Here is a 21,542-nt window from a genome sequence, read left to right on the forward strand (position 1 = left end):
GGCAGAAAAAATCAGGATATCGTCCAGATACACAACAACACAGGAATATAAGAGATCACGAAAAATTTCATTAACAAAGTCTTGGAAGACGGCAGGGGCGTTGCACAGGCCAAAGGGCATGACCAGATACTCAAAGTGTCCATCTCTAGTGTTAAATGCCGTTTTCCATTCATCCCCCTCTCTGATGCGGATGAGATTATAAGCACCTCTTAAGTCCAGTTTGGTAAAGATGTGGGCACCTTGGAGGCGATCAAAGAGTTCAGAGATGAGAGGTAGAGGGTAGCGGTTCTTTACCGTGATTTTATTAAGACCGCGGTAGTCAATGCAAGGACGTAGGGAGCCATCTTTTTTGGACACAAAGAAAAATCCGGCTCCGGCAGGAGAGGAGGATTTGCGGATAAAGCCCTTTTTAAAATTTTCCTGGATGTACTCAGACATAGCAAGAGTCTCTGGGGCGGAGAGAGGATAAATTCTGCCCCGGGGTGGAGTAGTGCCCGGGAGGAGGTCAATAGGACAGTCATAAGGCCTGTGAGGAGGTAGAGTCTCAGCTTGTTTTTTGCAAAATACATCCGCAAAGTCCATATAGGCCTTAGGGAGACCGGTTACAGGGGGAACCGCAGGGTCACGGCAAGGAGTACTGGGAACCGGTTTAAGGCAGTCCTTGAAACAAGAGGTACCCCAACTCTTGATCTCCCCAGTGGACCAATCCAGGGTTGGGGAATGGTGTTGAAGCCAGGGTAGTCCAAGGAGAATTTCGGAAGTGCATTTGGGGAGGACCAAAAACTCAATTTTTTCGTGATGAGGTCCGATGCACATTAGGAGGGGCTCCGTGCGGAAACGTATGGTACAGTCCAATCTTTCATTGTTAACACAATTGATATAGAGGGGTCTGGCGAGACTGGTCACCGGGATGTTGAACCTGTTGATGAGAGAGGCCAAAATAAAATTTCCTGCAGATCCGGAATCCAAGAAGGCCATAGTAGAGAAGGAGAAGGTAGAGGCAGATATCCGCACAGGCACAGTAAGACGTGGAGAAGCAGAGTTGACATCAAGGACTGTCTCACCTTTGTGCGGAGTCAGCGTACGTCTTTCCAGGCGGGGAGGACGGATAGGACAATCCTTCAGGAAGTGTTCGGTACCGGCACAGTACAGGCAGAGATTCTCCATGCGGTGTCGTGTCCTCTCTTGAGGTGTCAGGCGAGACCGGTCGACCTGCATAGCCTCCACGGCGGGAGGCACAGGAACGGATTGCAGGGGACCAGAGGAGAGAGGAGCCGGGGAGAAAAAACGCCTCGTGCGAACAAAGTCCATATCCTGGCGGAGCTCCTGACGCCTTTCGGAAAAACGCATGTCAATGCGAGTGGCTAGATGAATGAGTTCATGTAGGTTAGCAGGGATTTCTCGTGCGGCCAGAACATCTTTAATGTTGCTGGATAGGCCTTTTTTAAAGGTCGCGCAGAGGGCCTCATTATTCCAGGATAGTTCTGAAGCAAGAGTACGGAATTGTACGGCGTACTCGCCAACGGAAGAATTACCCTGGACCAGGTTCAACAGGGCAGTCTCAGCAGAAGAGGCTCGGGCAGGTTCCTCAAAGACACTTCGAATTTCCGAGAAGAAGGAGTGTACAGAGGCAGTGACGGGGTCATTGCGGTCCCAGAGCGGTGTGGCCCATGACAGAGCTTTTCCAGACAGAAGGCTGACTACGAAAGCCACCTTAGACCTTTCAGTAGGGAGCTGGTCCGACATCATCTCCAAGTGCAGGGAACATTGAGAAAGAAAGCCACGGCAAAATTTAGAGTCCCCATCAAATTTATCCGGCAAGGATAGTCGTAGGCCTGAAGCGGCCACTCGCTGCGGAGGAGGTGCAGGAGCTGGCGGAGGAGATGATTGCTGAAGCTGTGGTAGTAGCTGCTGTAGCATCATGGTCAGTTGAGACAGCTGGTGGCCTTGTTGCGCTATCTGTTGTGACTGCTGGGCGACCACCGTGGTGAGGTCGGCGACAACTGGCAGAGGAACTTCAGCGGGATCCATGGCCGGATCTACTGTCACGATGCTGGCTGGCAGGAGGTGGATCCTCTGTGCCAGAGAGGGATTGGCGTGGACCGTGCTAGTGGACCGGTTCTAAGTCACTACTGGTGTTCACCAGAGCCCGCCGCAAAGCGGGATGGTCTTGCTGCGGCGGTAGTGACCAGGTCGTATCCACTAGCAACGGCTCAACCTCTCTGACTGCTGAAGATAGGCGCGGTACAAGGGAGTAGACAGAAGCAAGGTCGGACGTAGCAGAAGGTCGGGGCAGGCAGCAAGGATCGTAGTCAGGGGCAACGGCAGGAGGTCTGGAACACAGGCTAGGAACACACAAGGAAACGCTTTCACTGGCACAATGGCAACAAGATCCGGCGAGGGAGTGCAGGGGAAGTGAGGTATACATAGGGAGTGCACAGGTGAACACACTAATTAGAACCACTTGCGCCAATCAGCGGCGCAGTGGCCCTTTAAATCGCAGAGACCCGGCGCGCGCGCGCCCTAGGGAGCGGGGCCGCGCGCGCCGGGACAGGACCGACGGAGAGCGAGTCAGGTACGGGAGCCGGGGTGCGCATCGCGAGCGGGCGCCACCCGCATCGCGAATCGCATCCCGGCTGGAGGCGGTATCGCAGCGCACCGGGTCAGTGGATCTGACCGGAGCGCTGCAGTAGCGAGAGTGTAGCGAGCGCTCCGGGGAGGAGCGGGGACCCGGAGCGCTCGGCGTAACAATACAGTTACCATATGCTGGTAGATACTAGCTCTGCAGATGTTCTGCAGACCATATAAGTGATTACAGTGCAGTTATATCCACATCTCTGATCAGAGTTATTAAAGGGGTACTCCTGTAGAAAAAAATGTTTTTAAATCAACTGGTGCCAGAAAGTTAAACAGATTTGTAAATTACTTCTATTTAAAAATCTTAATCCTTCCAGTATTTATCAGCTGCTGTATGTTCCAGAGGAAGTTGTTTTCTTTTTGAATTTCTTTTCTGTCAGACCACAGTGCTCTCTGCTGACACCTCTGTCCATTTCAGGAACTGTCCAGAGCAGGACAGGTTTGCTATGGTGATTTTCTCCTGCTCTGGACAGTTCCTGAAATAGACAGAGGTGTCAGCAGAGAGCACTGTGGTCAGACAGAAAAAAAAATTCTAAGAATTTCCTGTGAAACATACAGCAGCTGAGAAGTACTGGAAGAATTAAGATTTTTAAATAGAAGTAATTTACAAATCTGTTTAACTTTCTGGCACCAGCTGATTTAAAAAAAATGGTTTCCACTGGAGTACCCCTTTAACTTTTCTTTTTCTTCCCCATCCGGCCCATCTGAAAGCTTTCCCCTGGCAACAACTCAGCTCTGCCGGGCAAACAATTTAAAATTCCTTATTTCAGCACAATCCTCACCTCTATGCAAATTCCCCTCTTTGTGTCCCCATATAGTACTTAGGTCCCCTATGTTTCCCTATATAGTACTTAAGTCCCCTCTATGCCCCCATATAACATTGGGCCTCCTCTGTGCCCAGATGTAGTAGTTAGGTCCACATTTGTGTTCCCATAAAGTAGTATGACCCCTCTGTGCCCCTATATATAGTATTAGGCTCCCTCTGTGTTGCTATGTAGTATTAGGACCATCTCTGTGCCCCCATATAGAAGTTAGGCCCCTCTGTGGGCCCATGTAGTATTAGGCTAGGTTTCCACTTGTTTTTTTATCGCAAAAACACAAATGTCGCACATCGTTTTTTGTGAAAAAAAAGTGACCAGATGTTAGACGAAAGTCAATAGGGATTTATGAAACACCAAATCCATTTGGCGTTCTCCCTTTTGACATTTTTTTTTTGCGGTTTTGGGCTCTCCAAAATCAGCATGTTGAGACAATGGCGTTTTTTTGGACAAAATCTTGGCGTTTCTCACCCGTAGAAGTCTATAGGAGCAAAAAGCTAGACTAAAGACTAAAACACACTATTTATTTACTTAATTTTTTTTTAAGGGTACGTTCACACGCGCAGATTTATTTGCAGGTTTCCCGCTGCATATTTGAAAGGGGGCGGGCTCTTCTCGGCTGTCTGCAGCAGATTATTCATGGCAGAATTTCCGCTGCGGAAAATCCGCCCCAGACCCTACTGACTTCAATGGTGCTTCCGGCGGATTCTCCGCAGCGTAAATTCCGCCAAGGAAAATCTGCTGCGGACTGCCGAGAAGAGCCTGTCCCCTTTCAAATACTCAGCGGGAAACTCGCAAATAAATCCACCCGTGTGAACGTACCCTAAAGCCACAAAAACTGCATCTTGGGAGTGCATAAAACAAGTGGCTTCGGTGTTTCCTATTTCCCTATTGACTCCCAGATTACATCTGGCCACTGCGGATTTTTGCCCAAAAAGCTCCATGTGGTGAATTTGGTGTATTTTATTTTATATTAAAAATAAAAAACAAGTGGTACCACAGCCTAAGCCTCTTTTTCTGGCCTGAGTAGCAGAGTTACATTAGGACTTTGCATTTGTATAACACAGCGTGCACAACAAACACTGGGACACCTGGGGAGGGGCAGAACATCCCAAATTGTCCGGGAGGTGCAGAATGTGGCAGTCTATTGCTCTATTGTGCACTAAAACCTTCAGCATTTTATTTCCTTTTCCAGCTCATTTGCTCCAGTCATTAGATCAGTGTTTTCCAGTTTGTCTCCAGCTATTACAAGACTAGAACTCCCAGCATGCACGGACAGCCAACGGCTGTCTGGGCATGCTGGGAGTTGTAGTTTTGCAACAGCTGGAGGCACCCTGGTTAAGAAACACTGCATTAGACCTAAGACTAAAACCTTCAGCATTTTATTTCCTTTTCCAGCTCATTTGCTTCAGTCACAACTACAACTCTCAGCATACTACAAAACTACAACTCCCAGCATGCCCGGACAGCCAACGGTTGTCCGGGCATGCTGGGAGTTGTAGTTTTGCAACAGCTGGAGGCACCCTGGTTTAGAAACACTGCATTAGACCTAGGACTAAAACCTTCAGCATTTTATTTCCTTTTCCAGCTCATTTGCTTCAGTCACAACTACAACTCTCAGCATGCTACAAAACTACAACTCCCAGCATGCCCGGACAGCCAACGGTTGTCCGGGCATGCTGGGAGTTGTAGTTTTGCAACAGCTGGAGGCACCCTGGTTGAGAAACACTGCATTAGATCTAGGACTAAAACCTTCAGCATTTTATTTCCTTTTCCAGCTCATTTACTTCATTCATTAGATCAGTGTTTTCCAGTTTGTCACCAGCTATTACAAAACTACAACTCCCAGCATGCCCGGACGGACAGTTGTAGTTTTGCAACAGCTGGAGGCACCCTGGTTGAGAAACACTGCATTAGACCTAGGACTAAAACCTTCAGCATTTTATTTCCTTTTCCAGCTCATTTGCTTCAGTCACAACTACAACTCTCAGCATGCTACAAAACTACAACTCCCAGCATGCCCGGACAGCCAACGGCTGTCCGGGCATGCTGGGAGTTGTAGTTTTGCAACAGCTGGAGGCACCCTGGTTGAGAAACACTGCATTAGATCTAGGACTAAAACCTTCAGCATTTTATTTCCTTTTCCATCTCATTTACTTCAGTCATTAGATCAGTGTTTTCCAGTTTGTCACCAGCTATTACAAAACTACAACTCCCAGCATGCCCGGACAGTTTTAGTTTTGCAACAGCTGGAGGCACCCTGGTTGAAAAACACTGCATTAGACCTAGGACTGTGCCCTTTGGATGATGAATCACATCTGAATATTGGGGAAGATTTATCAAAACCTGTCCAGAGGAAAAGTTGACCAGTTGCCCATAGCAACCAATCAGATCGCTTCTTTCATTTTGCAGAGGCCTTGTTAAAAATGAAAGAAGTGATCTGATTGGTTGCTATGGGCAACTTTTCCTCAGACAGGTTTTGATAAATCTCCCCCATAATGTTATTTACTCTGTAAGAATTTTCCTGCAGGAATCCTACCCAACCCTGACCCTTCCAAAACCACACTATAAAATAAAGTGTCATCTTTAAATCCCATCAAAACGCAACCAATCAGATCGCTTCTTTCATTTTTGAAAAGGCCTGTGAAAAATAAAAAGAAGCGATCTGATTGGTTGCTATGGGCAACTGGTTAACTTTTCCTCTGGACAGGTTATAATAAATCTCCCCCAGTGTCCATTGATAATTTTTATTTATTTATTTTTTTAAATTTTTTTGCAAAAATGGTTTAAAAAGGCAACAAATTCTGTAAACTTTTTTTTTTTCGTTATCTGGAAGTCAAGAAGGAGTTATGAAGCGCCATACTCACTTGCCATTTTTTCCTTTGGCATTTTTTCACTCCTCTTTGGCGTTTTTCTGCAGTTTTGGTCCCAGTGGCCATTTTCCAAAATCACAGTGTGGTGTCCCGGTACCGCATCGTATACGGTACCTATGTATGTGTGGGTCCCCATAGCCAGAGTCCCTAGGACGTAGGGATCCCTGTGATGTAGTCTACCCATTGTCGCCTCTATTCTAACTAATAGTTCAGTAATTTATGCAAAGTTAATGTAATTATGGTAATATAGATGTAAATAAATAGTTAATTACTTGTTCCATAGCGTTGCAGGACCTGCGGGTCACGTGACTAGGTAAACTCTATGGTATTAAGCTTAACCCCTTAACCCCTTAAGGACCGAGCCCTTTTTCACCTTAAGGACCGGAGCGTTTTTTGCAATTCTGACCACTGTCACTTTAAACATTAATAACTCTGGAATGCTTTTAGTTATCATTCTGATTCCGAGATTGTTTTTTCGTGACATATTCTACTTTAACTTAGTGGTAAAATTTTATGGTAACTTGCATCCTTTCTTGGTGAAAAATCACCAAATTTGATGAAAAAAATTAAAATTTTGCATTTTTCTAACTTTGAAGCTCTCTGCTTGTAAGGAAAATGGATATTCCAAATATTTTTTTTTTGGATTCACATATACAATATGTCTACTTTATATTTGCATCATAAAATTTATGAGTTTTTACTTTTGGAAGACACCAGAGGGCTTCAAAGTTCAGCAGCAATTTTGAAATTTTTCACAAAATTTTCAAACTCGCTATTTTTCATGGACCAGTTCACGTTTGAAGTGGATTTGAAGGGCCTTCATATTAGAAATGCCCCATAAAAGACCCCATTATAAAAACTACACCCCCCAAAGTATTCAAAATGACATTCAGTAAGTGTATTAACCCTTTAGGTGTTTCACAGGAATAGCAGCAAAGTGAAGGAGAAAATTCAAAATCTTCATTTTTTACACTTGCATGTTCTTGTAGACCCAATTTTTGAATTTTTGCAAGGGGTAAAAAGGAGAAAATTTTTACTTGTATTTGAAACCCAATTTCTCTCGAGTAAGCACATATCTCATATGTCTATGTTAATTGTTCAGCGGGCGCAGTAGAGGGCTCAGAAGGGAAGGAGCGTCAAATGGTTTTTGGGGGGCATGTCACCTTTAGGAAGCCCCTATGGTGCCAGAACAGCAAAAAAACACACATGGCATACCATTTTGGAAACTAGACTCCTCAGGGAACGTAACAAGGGGTAAAGTGAACCTTAATACCCCACAGGTGTTTCACGACTTTTGCATATGTAAAAAAAATAATTTTTTTTTTACCTAAAATGCTTGGTTTCCCAAAAATTTTACATTTTTAAAAAGTGTAATAGCAGAAAATACCCCCCAAAATTTGAAACCCAATTTCTCCCGATTCAGAAAACACCCCATATGGGGGTGAAAATTGCTCTGCTGGCGCACTACAGGTCTCAGAAGAGAAGGAGTCACATTTGGCTTTTTGAAAGCAAATTTTGCTCTGGGGGCATGCCGCATTTAGGAAGCCCCTATGGTGCCAGAACAGCAAAAAAAAAAACCACATGGCATACCATTTTGGAAACTAGACCCCTCGGGGAGAGTAACAAGGGGTAATGTGAACCTTAATACCCTACAGGTGTTTCACGACTTTTGCATATGTGAACATTTTTTTTTTTTTTTTTACCTAAAATGCTTGGTTTCCCAAAATTTTTACATTTTTAAAAAGGGTAATAGCAGAAAACACCCCCCAAAATTTGAAGCCCAATTTCTCCCGATTCAGAAAACACCCCATATGGGGGTGGAAAGTGCTCTGCTGGCGCACTACAGGTCTCAGAAGAGAAGGAGTCACATTTGGCTTTTTGAAAGCAAATTTTGCTCTGGGGGCATGCCGCATTTAGGAAGCCCCTATGGTGCCAGGACAGCAAAAAAAAAAAACACATGGCATACCATTTTGGAAACTAGACCCCTCGGGGAACGTAACAAGGGGTTAAGTGAACCTTTATACCCCACAGGTGTTTCATGACTTTTGTATATGTAAAAAAAAAATTTTTTTTTTTACCTAAAATGCTTGTTTTCCCAAAAATTTTACATTTTTAAAAAGGGTAATAGCAGAAAATACCCCACAAAATTTGTAACACAATTTCTCCCGAGTACGGCGATACCCCATATGTGACCCTAAACTGTTGCCTTGAAATACGACAGGGCTCCAAAGTGAGAGCGCCATGCGCATTTGAGGCCTAAATTAGGGACTTGCATAGGGGTGGACATAGGGGTATTCTACGCCAGTGATTCCCAAACAGGGGGCCTCCAGCTGTTGTAAAACTCCCAGCATGCCTGGACAGTCAGTGGCTATCTGGCAATACTGGGAGTAGTTGTTTTGCAACAGCTGGAGGCTCCGTTCTGGAAACAGTGGCGTACCAGACGTTTTTCATTTTTATTGGGGAGGGGGGCTGTGTAGGGGTATGTGTATATGTAGTGTTTTTTACTTTTTATTTTATTTTGTGTTAGTGTAGTGTAGTGTTTTTAGGGTACAGTCGCACGGGCGGGGGTTCACAGTAGTTTCTCGCTGGCAGTTTGAGCTGCGGCAGAAAATTGGACGCAACTCAAACTTGCAGCCGGATACTTACTGTAATCCTCCGCCCATGTGAGTGTACCCTGTACGTTCACATTGGGGGGGGGGGAACATCCAGCTGTTGCAAAACTACAACTCCCAGCATGTACGGTCTATCAGTGCATGCTGGGAGTTGTAGTTTTGCAACCGCTGGAGGCTCCGTTTTGGAAACAGTGACGTACCAGACGTTTTTCATTTTTATTGGGGAGGGGAGGGGGGCTGTGTAGGGGTATGTGTATATGTAGTGTTTTTTACTTTTTATTTTATTGTGTGTTAGTGTAGTGTAGTGTTTTTAGGGTACAGTCGCATGGGCGGGGGGTTCACAGTAGTTTCTCGCTGGCAGTTTGAGCTGCGACAGAAAATTTGCCGCAGCTCAAACTTGCAGCCGGATACTTACTGTAATCCTCCGCCCATGTGAGTGTACCCTGTACGTTCACATTGGGGGGGGGGGAAACATCCAGCTGTTGCAAAACTACAACTCCCAGCATGTACGGTCTATCAGTGCATGCTGGGAGTTGTAGTTTTGCAACAGCTGGAGACACACAGGTTGTGAAACACCGAGTTTGGTAACAAACTCAGTGTTTTGCAACCAGTGTGCCTTCAGCTGTTGCAAAAGCTACAACCCCCAGCATGTACGGACAGCGGAAGGGCATGCTGGGTCTTGTAGTTATGCAACAGCCGGAGGCATACTACATTGACTGGGGATGCTGGGGATTGTAGTTATGCAACAGCTGGAGACACACTGGTTTACTACTTAACTCAGTGTGCCTTCAGCTGTTGCAAAACTACAACTCTCAGCAGTCACCGACAGCCAACGGGCATGCTGGGAGTTGTAGTTATGCAACCACCAGATGCACCACTACAACTCCCAGCATGCACTTTAGCTGATTGTGCAAGCTGGGAGTTGTAGTTACACAACAGCTGAAGGTACACTTTTCCATAGAAAGAATGTGCCTCCAGCTGTTGCAAAACTACAAGTCCCAGCATGCCCATAAGGGCATGCTGGGAGTTGTGGTGGTCTGCCTCCTGCTGTTGCATAACTACAGCTCCCAGCATGCCCTTGTTGCATGCTGGGAGCTGTTGCTAAGCAACAGCAGGAGACTGTCACTCACCTCCAACGATCCAGCCGCACAGGTCAGTCCCTCGTCGCCTCCGCCGCCGCCACTGCTCCTGGGGCCCCGATCCCAACAGGGACGCCGGGGATCGGGGTTCCCAGCACCGGGGGTCGTCTTCCCGCACCCGCTCACGTCCTCCGGAAGAGGGGCGGAGCGGGTTGCGGGAGTGACACCCGCAGCAGGCGCCCTGATTGGTCGGCCGGTAATCCGGCCGACGAATCAGGGCGATCGTGAGGTGGCACCAGTGCCACCTCACCCCTGCTGGCAATGGCTGTTCGGGGCCGTCTCTGACGGCCCCGATCAGCCAGTAATTCCGGGTCATCGGATCACTGGAGACCCGATTGACCCGGAATCCGCCGCAGATCGCTGGACTGAATTGTCCAGCGATCTGCGGCAATTGCCGACATGGGGGGACATAATGACCCCCCTGGGCGATATGCCGGGATGCCTGCTGAACGATTTCAGCAGGCATCCGGCTCCGGCTCCCCTCCGGCTAGTGGTGGGGGCCGGAAATGCTCAGGGCGTATCCATACGCCCTCGGTCCTTAAGGACTTGGAAACGGGGGCGTATGGATACGCCCTATGTCCTTAAGGGGTTAAGGACCCAGCCATTTTACACCTTAGGACCCGGCCATTTTTTGACCCGGCCATCTGACCACTGTCACTTTAAACATTAATAACTCTGGAATGCTTTTAGTTATCATTCTGATTCCGAGAATGTTTTTTCGTGACATATTCTACTTTAACATAGTGGTAAAATTTTATGGTAACTTGCATCCTTTCTTGGTGAAAAATCCCAAAATTTGATGAAAAATTTGAAAATTTTGCATTTTTCTAACTTTGAAGCTCTCTGCTTGTAAGGAAAATGGATATTCCAAATATTTATTTTATTTTATTCACATATACAATATGTCTACTTTATGTTTGCATCATAAAATTGACAAGTTTTTACTTTTGGAAGACACCAGAGGGCTTCAAAGTTTAGCAGCAATTTTCAAATGTTTCACAAAATTTTCAAACTCACTATTTTTCAGGGACCAGTTCAGGTTTGAAGTGGATTTGAAGGGTCTTCATATTAGAAATACCCCACAAATGACCCCATTATAAAAACTGCACCCCCCAAAGTTTACAAAATGACATTCAGTAAGTGTGTTAACCCTTTAGGTGTTTCACAGGAATAACAGCAAAGTGAAGGAGAAAATTCAAAATCTTCATTTTTTACACTCGCATGTTCTTGTAGACCCAATTTTTGAATGTTTGCAAGGGGTAAAAGGAGAAAAATTTTACTTGTGTTTGTAGCCCAATTTCTCTCAAGTAAGCACATACCTCATATGTCTATGTAAATTGTTCGGCGGGCATAGTAGAGGGCTCAGAAGCGAAGGAGCGACAAGGGGATTTTGGAGAGTACGTTTTTCTGAAATGGTTTTTGGGGGGCATGTTGCATTTAGGAAGCCCCTATGGTGCCAGAATAGCTAAAACCCCCCACATGCCATACCATTTTGGAAACTAGACCCCTTGAGGAACGAAACAAGGAATAAAGTGAGCCTTAATACCCCACAGGTGTTTCACGACTTTTGCATATGTTAAAAAAAAAATAAAAAATTCACTAAAATGTGTTTCCCCCCCAAATTTCACATTTTTTCAAGGGTTAATAGCAGAAAATACCCCCCAAAATTTGTAACCCCATCTCTTCTGAGTATGGAGGTACCCCATAAGTTGACCTGAAGTGCACTACGGGCGAACTACAATGCTCAGAAGAGAAGGAGTCATATTTGGCTTTTTGAGAGCAAATTTTGCTCGGGGGGCATGTCGCATTTAGGAAGCCCCTATGGTGCCAGAACAGCAAAAAAAAAACCACATGGCATACCATTTTGGAAACTAGACCCCTTGAGGAACGTAACAAGGGGTACAGCGAGCATTTACCCCCCACTGGTGTCTGTCAGATCTTTGGAACAGTGGGCTGTACAACATTTTTTTATTTGCACAGCCCATTGTTCCAAAGATCTGTCAGACACCAGTGGGGGGTAAATTCTCACTGCACCCCTCAATACATTCCGTGAGGGGTGTAGTTTCCGAAATGGGGTCACATGTGTTTTTTTTTTTTTGCGTTTGTCAAAACCGCTGTAACAATCAGCCACCCCTGTGCAAATCACCTCAAATGTACATGGTGCACTCTCCCTTCTGGGCCTTGTTGTGCGCCCCCAGAGCACTTTGCGCTCACATATGGGGTATCTCTGTAGTCGGGAGAAATTGCGTTACAAATTTTGGGGGGCTTTTTTCCCCTTTACCTCTTGTCAAAATGAAAAGTATAGGGCAACACCAGCATGTTAGTGTAAAAATTTTTTTTTTTTTTACACCAACATGCTGGTGTAGACCCCAACTTCCCCTTTTCATTAGGGGTGAAAGGAGAAAAAGCCCCCCAAAATTTGTTAGGCAATTTCTCCCGAGTACAGCGATACCCCATATGTGGCGCTAAACACCATAAAAAAGGCCATAAAAGTGGGTTAGCCTTAGCGTTTTTTTTCTGGCGTTTATCATGACTTGCCATGATAAAAATAAAGTGGAAAAAATGCTAAAGAAAAAAAAAAAAAAGCCAAGAATAAAATGGATGCATACAGTGAAAATCCAGATTTCGTTGCACATTTGGTGTGAATTTTCCGTTGCGGAGTCTGTAAGTGCTGCAGATTTAGGGAAAAGGAACACTGGATAGTTTTGTTGCTGAATTAAAAAAATAAAATAAAATTGGGAAAATTATGCAGATTTCTTACAAATTTGAACCTTTCATTTTAATGTTTAAGGGTACGTTCAGACGAGCGGGTTTTTGCAGTGCATTTGGCTGCGGATCCGCCGCTGAAGGACGCTCCTTATTCTGCCTTTACATGTGCCTGCTCGGAGCGGCAATACGCTGCTACGAGCAGACACACTGCAATGTGCGAGTCGCCGCGCGCATGCGCAGTCTACTGGCACATCGCAGCAGCTCATTGAGCATGGGGAGCGGCCGCGATGTGTGCGAGTACACCGCGCATGCGCGGCGACTCGCACATCGTTTCAGTGTGTCTGCACGTAGCGACATATTGCCGCTCTGAGCAGAGACATGTAAAGCCAGCGGCAGATCTGCAGCGTAAAATACACTGCAAATCCTCTCGTGTGACCGTACCCTAAAATCTGTATCAAACCTGTAGAGCAGTGGTCTTCAACCTGCAGACCTCCAGATGTTGCAAAACTACAACTCCCAGCATGCCGGGAGTTGTAGTTTTGCAACATCTGGGGGGCTGCAGTTTGAAGACCACTGCTGTAGAGAATCTGTGACGCTAATCAGCAATGCAGTGTACAAGGTAGGGTGCAAAATTCTGCATGGGGAATATGCAGAAAGTTCGTTGAGCATACAAAACTACAACTCCCAGCATGTCCAGACAACCATAGGCTTGGAGTTTTGCCGTTGAAACGCCTGTGTCAGAGCATGCTGGGAATTGTAGTTTTGCAACATCTGGAGGCACACTGGTTGGAAAACCTTCAGTTAGGTTCTGTTACCTAACTCAGTATTTTCCAACCAGTGTGCCTCCAGCTGTTGCAAAACTACAACTCCCAGCATGCACGGTCTGTCAGTACATGCTGGGAGTTGTAGTTTTGCAACAGCTGGAGGCACACTGGTTGGAAAACCTTCAGTTAGGTTCTGTTACCTAACACAGTATTTTCCAACCAGTGTGTCTCCAGCTGTTGCAAAACTACAACTCCCAGCATGCACGGTATGTCAGTACATGCTGGGAGTTGTAGTTTTGAAACAGCTGGAGGCACACTGGTTGGAAAACCTTCAGTTAGGTTCTGTTACCTAACTCAGTATTTTCCAACCAGTGTGCCTCCAGCTGTTGCAAAACTACAACTCCCAGCATGCACGGTCTGTCAGTACATGGTGGGAGTTGTAGTTTTGCAACATCTGGAGGGCCGCAGTTTGAAGACCACTGCTGTAGAGAATCTGTGACACTAATCAGCAATGCAGTGTACAAGGCAAGGTGCAAATTTCTGCGTGGGGAATCTGCAGAAAGTCCGTTGAGCATACATAAGTACAACTCCCAGCATGTCCAGACAACCAAAGGCTTGGAGTTTTGCAACAGCGCGAGGCATACTAGTTGGAAAACACAGCTCTATAGAAACCTTCATATAACCAGGCATGAATGATTTTAGTTGCTTTTCTCTTAGCATGTGTTTTGCTGTTGAAACGCCTGTGTCAGAGCATGCTGGAAGTTGTAGTTTTGAAACAGCTGGAGGCACCCTGGTTGGGAAACACTGCCATACAGAATAATCCGTTTCCCAATGACTTACATTCTAAAAAAGAACAACAACAAAAAAATAAACTTAACCATAATAAATCCGTTTTTTGTTTGCGTACACAAGAGTGGTTGACTACATTTTTGCGGTGTGTAACGAACACAAAACCGCAGTGTGAATTCAGCCTTAAAGGTATACTCCGGGATGTGAAAACGTATCCTCTATCTATATGGCGCCCCGGTAGTCCGAGGGATGGGGACTTGTTCGATCACCGTATGAAACGGCGGCAGACGCGCCCCCTCAATGCAGTGTTATGGGAGAGCCGGAGATTGCCGAATGCAGCGCTCCGGTTTTCCCATTGCCGAATGCAGCGCTCCGGTTTTCCCATTGCCGAATGCAGCGATCCGGTTTTCCCCTTGCCGAATGCAGCGCTCCGGCTCTCCCATTGCCGAATGCAGCGCTCCGGTTTTCCCATTGCCGAATGCAGCGATACGGTTTTCCCATTGCCGAATGCAGCGCTCCGGTTTTCCCATTGCCGGATGCAGCGCTCTGGCTTTCCCATATTGAGGGGGCGTGTCAGCTGCCGCTTTGTGCGGTGGTCGAACAAGTCCCCATCCCTCAGACTGCCGGGGCCCCGTATGGGAGATCACAGGGGATCCCCCCCCCCCCCCCCCCCCCGTGATCTGAAACTTATCCCCTATCCTTAGGATAAGGGTTAAGTTTTCATATGCCGGAGTACTCCTTTAATTGTTTTATCTGGAGAGTCAAAGGTTGGCACACACTGTTCTATGGGGCGCCAATCCAGGTTGCAGCAGCCTCAGTAATAGGAGATTTTACTCCATTTTGGTTCCATTCGTGCATATTCAAGAAAATAACCCAAAATTTATAACCACTGGAAAAGTGATATCCTGCAGCGGCGGAGCTCCACCTGGTAAACACGAACTTCTCCCACCCATTGAGTCATATTCTGGATGGTGCAGGTGGAATGTTCATTACACAATCCCAATAAACAAACACTTGGAGGTTTACAAGAGCGGGCATGCCTCATCGCCAACCGCCCCGGGGTTAGGAAGACATCACCCAGTGGCACGAATGCCAAACAGCTACAAATCAGAATCCGGTGTGTTTTGGACTTGTGTTCATCGTAGCATTCCTCCTGATCTTCATAAAATAACAGTCTACGTCAGTGTTTCCCAACCAGGGTGCCTCCAGCTGTTGCAAAACTATGCCATAGCATAGCATTGATCAGTTTTATCGGTGCTCCATGGACGGCGGATGGCAAGGAGGCAGGAAAAGGCCCTCCCGCTGTCCTCTCAGCTGATTGGGACACTGCGGTTTCACCGTGACGGTCCCACCGCGGCGGTCCCATCAGCATCGCTGAGCAGCTGGGAAGTGTATTTTTATTTTTTTTTATATAATTTAGACGCCACAATCAACTTTGATCACGGTGTCTAAGGGGTAAATGCCGGGCATCACAGTGATCGGTGACATCCGGCATTAGCTACGGGTTCCGGCGGCAGATAGCCGGTGGGATCACCCTTTTTATGAACCTCGCTAAGCTCCTGAGCAGGACAATGGCCCTTCGTCCTCAAGAGGTTAAAGGAGTACTCCGGGATTGGAAAATTGTCCTCCATACTGCCAGCAGTAAAAAAAATAAAGAGATACATACCTTCCTTCGCTCCCCCAGTGCCTCCGGTAACCCACTCCGGTCTCCGCCGCGGCGACTGGAGTACTTTAAAGGGGTACTCCAGTGGAAAACTTTTTTTTAAATCAACTGGTGCCAGAAAGTTAAACAGATTTGTAAATTACTTTTATTAAAAAATAAATCCTTTATTAACCTCTTAAGGACCCATGACGTATGCATACATCATCACACCCTGGGTCTTAAGGACCCGGATCCCGGCGATGAAGACGGCAGCGGCGGCGACAGGGGAGTGGATCTTCAGCCGCGGTCGGGCCCTTTACAGCAATGCACATCGCCGTAAAGCGACATGCATTGCTGTATTGGGACCCTGTATACTACAACTCCCAGCATGCCCAGACAGCCCTTGGCATCTGGACATGCTGGGAGTTGCAGTTTTGCAACATCTGGAGGTCCGCAGTTTTGGGACCACTGTGCCCTTCCAGATGTTGCAAAACTACACATCCTCAGCATGCCCTTACTGTCCAGGCATGCTGGGAGTTGTAGTTCTGTAACATCTGGCCCTTCAGATGTTGCAGAAGTACAACTCCCAGCATGCCTGGACAGTTTTGGCATACTGGGAGTTGTAGTTTTGCAACATCTGGAAGGGCACAGATTGGGAACCACTGTATTAGTGGTCTGCAAACTGTAGTCCTCCAGATGCTGCAAACTACAACTCCAAGCATGCTGGGAGTTGTAGTTCGGCAACATCTGGCTCTAAAAATGTTGCCGAACTACTACTCCCAGCATGCCTGAGAATGTTTGGGAGTTGTGGTTTTGCAACAACAGGAGGCACACTGGTTGGGAAACATTGTCTGTTTCCTAACTCAGTGTTTCCCAACCCGTGTGCCTCCAGCTGTTGCAAAACTATAACTACCAGCATGCACTGATAGACTGTGCATGCTGGGAGTTGTAGTTTTGCAACAGCTGGAGGTCCCCCCCCCCTGTGAATGTACAGGGTACATTAACATGGGCAGGGGCTTACAGTGAGTATCAGGCTGCAAGTTTGCGATGCAGCAAATTTTGCGCAGCAGCTCAAACTCGCAGCGGGAAACTCAACCCGCCTTAGTGACTGTACCCTAAAAACACTACACTACACTAACATAAAATAAAAAGTAAAAAACACTACATATACACATACCCCTACACAGCCCCCCTCCCAGTATTGCCGGACAGCCGTCGACTGTCCAAGCATGCTAGTGTAAAAAAATAAATTTTTTACACTAACATGCTGGTGTTGCCCTATACTTTTCATTTTGACAAGAGGTAAAAGGGAAAAAAAGCCCCCCAAAATTTGTAATGCAATTTCTCCCGACTACGGAGATACCCCATATGTGGGCACAAAGTGCTCTGGGGGCGCACAACAAGGCCCAGAAGGGAGACTGCACCATGTACATTTGAGGTGATTTGCACAGGGGTGGCTGATTGTTACAGCGGTTTTGACAAACGCAAAAAAAAAAAAAAAAAAACACATGTGACCCTATTTCGGAAACTACACCCCTCACGGAATGTAATGAGGGGTGCAGTGAGAATTTACACCCCACTGGTGTCTGACAGATCTTTGGAACAGTGGGCTGCGCAAATTAAAAATTTTGTACAGCCCACTGTTCCAAAGATCTGACAGACACCAGTGGGGGGTAAATGCTCACTGTACCCCTTGTTACGTTCCTCAAGGGGTCTAGTTTCTAAAATGGTATGCCATGTGGGGGTTATTTTGCTGTTCTGGCACCATAGGGGCTTCCTAAATGCAACATGCCCCACGAGCAAAATTTGCTCTCAAAAAGCCAAATATGACTCCTTCTCTTCTGAGCATTGTAGTCCGCCCGTAGTGCGCTTCAGGTCAACTTATGGGGTACCTCCATACTCAGAAGAGATGGGGTTACAAATTTTGGGGGGTATTTTCTGCTATTAACCCTTGCAAAAATGTGAAATTTGGGGGGGGAAACACATTTTAGTGAAATTTTTTATTTTTTTACGTATGCAAAAGTCGTGAAACCCCTGTGGGGTATTAAGGCTCACTTTATTCCTTGTTACGTTCCTCAAGGGGTCTAGTTTCCAAAATGGTATGGCATGTGGGTATTTTTTGCTGTCCTGGCACCATAGGGGCTTCCTAAATGCGACATGCCCCCGAGCAAAATTTGCTCTCAAAAAGCCAAATATGACTCCTTCTCTTCTGAGCATTGTAGTTCGGCCGTAGTTCACTTCAGGTCAACTTATGGGTTACCTCCATACTCAGAAGAGATGGGGTTAAAAATGTTATTGAAATTTTTTAAATTTTTTTTTACATATGCAAAAGTCGTGAAACACCTGTGGGGTATTAAGGCTCACTTTATTCCTTGTTACTTTCCTCAAGGGGTCTAGTTTTCAAAATGGTATGCCATGTGTTTTTTTTTCCTGTTTTGGCACCATAGGGGCTTCCTAAATGCAACATGCCCCCCAAAAACCATTTCAGAAAAACGTACGCTCTAAAATCCCCTTGTCGCTCCTTCCCTTCTGAGCCCTCTACTGCGCCCGCCGAACACTTTACATAGACATATGAGGTATGTGCTTACTCGAGAGAAATTGGGCCACAAATATAAGTATACATTTTCTCCTTTTATCCCTTGTAAAAATTCAAAAATTGGGTCTACAAGAACATGCGAGTGTAAAAAATGAAGATTGTGAATTTTCTCCTTCACTTTGCTGCTATTCCTGTGAAACACCTAAAGGGTTAAAATGCTGACTGAATGTCATTTTGAATACTTTGGGGGTGCAGTTTTTATAATGGGGTCATTTGTGGGGTATTTCTAAGATGAAGACCCTTCAAATCCACTTCAAACCTGAACTGGTCCCTGAAAAATTGTGATTTTGGAAATTTTGTGAAAAATTGGAAAATTGCTGCTGAACTTTGAAGCCCTTTGGTGTCTTCCAAAAGTAAAAACACGTCAATTTTATGATGCAAACATAAAGTAGACATATTGTATATGTGAATTAAAAAAATAATATTTTGCATATCCATTTTCCTTACAAGCAGAGAGCTTCAAAGTAAGAAAAATGCTAAATTTTCTAATTTTTCATCAAATTTTGGGATTCTTCACCAAGAAAGGATGCAAGTTACCAAAAATTTTTACCACTAAGTTAAAGTAGAATATGTCACGAAAAAACTATCTGGAATCAGAATCAGAATGATAACTTAAAGCATCAGAGTTATTAATGTTTAAAGTGACAGTGGTCAGATGTGCAAAAAATGGCCGGGTCCTAAGGTGTAAAATGACTGGGTCCTTAAGGGGTTAAAAAACTTAATCCTTCTAGTACTTATTAGTTGCTGAATACTACAGAGGAAATTCTTTTCTTTTTGGAACACAGAGCTCTCTGCTGAATCACGTGCACAGTGCTCTCTGCTGACATCTCTGTTTATTTTAGGAACAGTCCAGTGCACATATGCTGCTCTGGACAGTTCCTAAAATGGACAGAGATGTCAGCAGAGAGCATTGTGGTCGTGATGGCAGCAGAGAGCACTGTGTTCCAAAAAGAGAATAATTTCCTCTGTAGTATTCAACAGCTAATAAGTACTGGAAGGATTAAGATTTTTTTTAATAGAAGTAATTTACAAATCTGTTTAACTTTCTGGCACCAGTTGATTTAAAAAGAAAAAGTGTTCCACCGGAGTACCCCTTTAATTAATTTTGTGCAAAAATGCTCCCCCCCCCCCCCCCCCATAGAGCCTGAGCTGTATACCATCCGTCCCGCACCTGTGTACTCATTCATTTATCGCTTCTTTGACACACAGATAATCTATCATGGCTGCTGGGAATGTATAGCTCGCTTTATAGGTGCAATAAGCTAATATTTGCTTTTCTGGCCTGTAATATGCCCCATAATCCTTATCTACTATGAGACTGTTTGAAGTGCCGCATTACAAAAAAAAAAAAGAATGTCTGGAATGCAAGGAGACAAAATATTTTAGGCCGCATTCGTACCTGGGTTTTTCTTTTTCCAGCATGTTTTATGCCGAAACAAAACTGGATTGTGAAGAAGGATCAAAGTGTTTAAAACAAAGGCCACAAGGTCTTCTAGCACCTGGATGTATTGGGGTATCAGTATAAGGCTGCATTCACACAGAGTTTTGTATATACGGGTGCCGGATACGGCGGGGGGAGGGGCAAACCGGGCGCTCTCGTACCCCAGCCGGATCAGCCCGTGACTCCATTTACTTTAATGAGCCGACCGGAGTCAAACGGTGACCTAAAGGTCCGGTCACAAAACCGCATACGGGTCAAAACTGAGCCGACCGGAGTCAACGTTTGACTCCGGTCGGCTCATTAAAGTAAATGGAGTCACGGGCTGATTCGGCTGGGGTACGGGAGCGCCTGGTTTGCCCCTCCCCCCCGCCGGATCAGGCACCCGTATGTACAAAACTCTGTGTGATTGCAGCCTTACATGGATCCTACTTACAATTCCTAAAGACTCCTATGAGCTCATGCCATATGCTTGGTCTGCGTAGCTCCATGTAGGGGTGTAACTGAGGCAGGGGTCAAGATTTCGAATACAAACCCAACGCGACCTCCCAACCCCCCCCCCTGGTGACGTCGCGTTCCGCCGTCACGCCCCCTCCCATAGACTTGCATTAAGGGGACGGGCTGTGACATCACAAGGAACAAAGCCGTGGAGTCATGATACTCCGGCCCCTGTATCGCCAGTCATTACGCACAGAGCGAGTTTGTTCTGTGCAGTGATGACAGCGGGGTGCCACAGCCGAGATCGCGGGGGTCCCCAGCGGCGGGACCCCCGCGATCAGACATCTTATCCCATATCCTTTGGATAGAGGATAAGATGTCTAGGGGAGGAGTACCCCTTTAAGTACCAGGGTACCAAGATGTATATTTACATCCAATGGGGGAGATTTATTAAAACCTGTGCAGAGGATAAGTTGACCAGTTGCCCATAGCAACCGATCGGATGGCTTCTTTATTTTTTTTAAAGACCTCTGAAAATGAAAGCAGTGATTTGATTGGTTGCTATGGGCAACTGCTCCACTTTTCCTCTGCACAGGTCTTTATATATCTCCCCCAATGTTCTTAAGGGGTTATCATTCTGATAATACACTGTAACAAAAACCTTCATATTTCCCTATCATCATTATAACACACTGTAACAAACCTCCTCATGTAATCTTCTTACTACTGGGGTGACACACTGTAACACACCTCCTCCTCATGTAATCTTCTTACTACTGGGGTGACACACTGTAAGAAACCTCCTCCTCGTGTAAACTCCTTATTACTGGGGTGACACACTGTAACAAACCTCCTCCTCATGTAATACCCTTACTACTGGTGTGACACACTGTAACAAACCTCCTCCTCATGTAATCTCCTTACTACTAGGGTGACACACTGTAACAAACCTCCTCCTCATGTAATCACCTTACTACTGGGGTGACACACTGTAACAAACCTCCTCCTCATGTAATCTCCTTACTACTAGGGTGACACACTGTAACAAACCTCCTCCTCATGTAATCACCTTACTACTGGGGTGACA

The 21,542-nt window shown here is 45.8% G+C and overlaps 1 protein-coding gene across 3 annotated transcripts in view; it reads right to left on the bottom strand.

Moving 5' to 3' along the window:
- Positions 1-21,542, bottom strand: part of PTPN14 (protein tyrosine phosphatase non-receptor type 14) — a 155,298-nt gene that overhangs the window by 132,392 nt on the left and 1,364 nt on the right. Inside the window, exon 1 of one of the 3 annotated variants that reach the window (XM_056568317.1) lies at positions 6,601-6,615. The exons of 1 other annotated variant lie outside the window; for it this stretch is intronic. The gene's annotated coding sequence lies outside the window, so the exon portion shown is untranslated. Of the gene's footprint in view, positions 1-6,322; positions 6,495-6,600; positions 6,616-21,542 lie in introns of those variants that run through there. One more of the 3 variants, XM_056568316.1, reaches the window with a different exon arrangement.

Source organism: Hyla sarda, chromosome 3 (assembly GCF_029499605.1).
Source record: "Hyla sarda isolate aHylSar1 chromosome 3, aHylSar1.hap1, whole genome shotgun sequence".
Classification (NCBI taxonomy): domain Eukaryota; kingdom Metazoa; phylum Chordata; class Amphibia; order Anura; family Hylidae; genus Hyla; species Hyla sarda.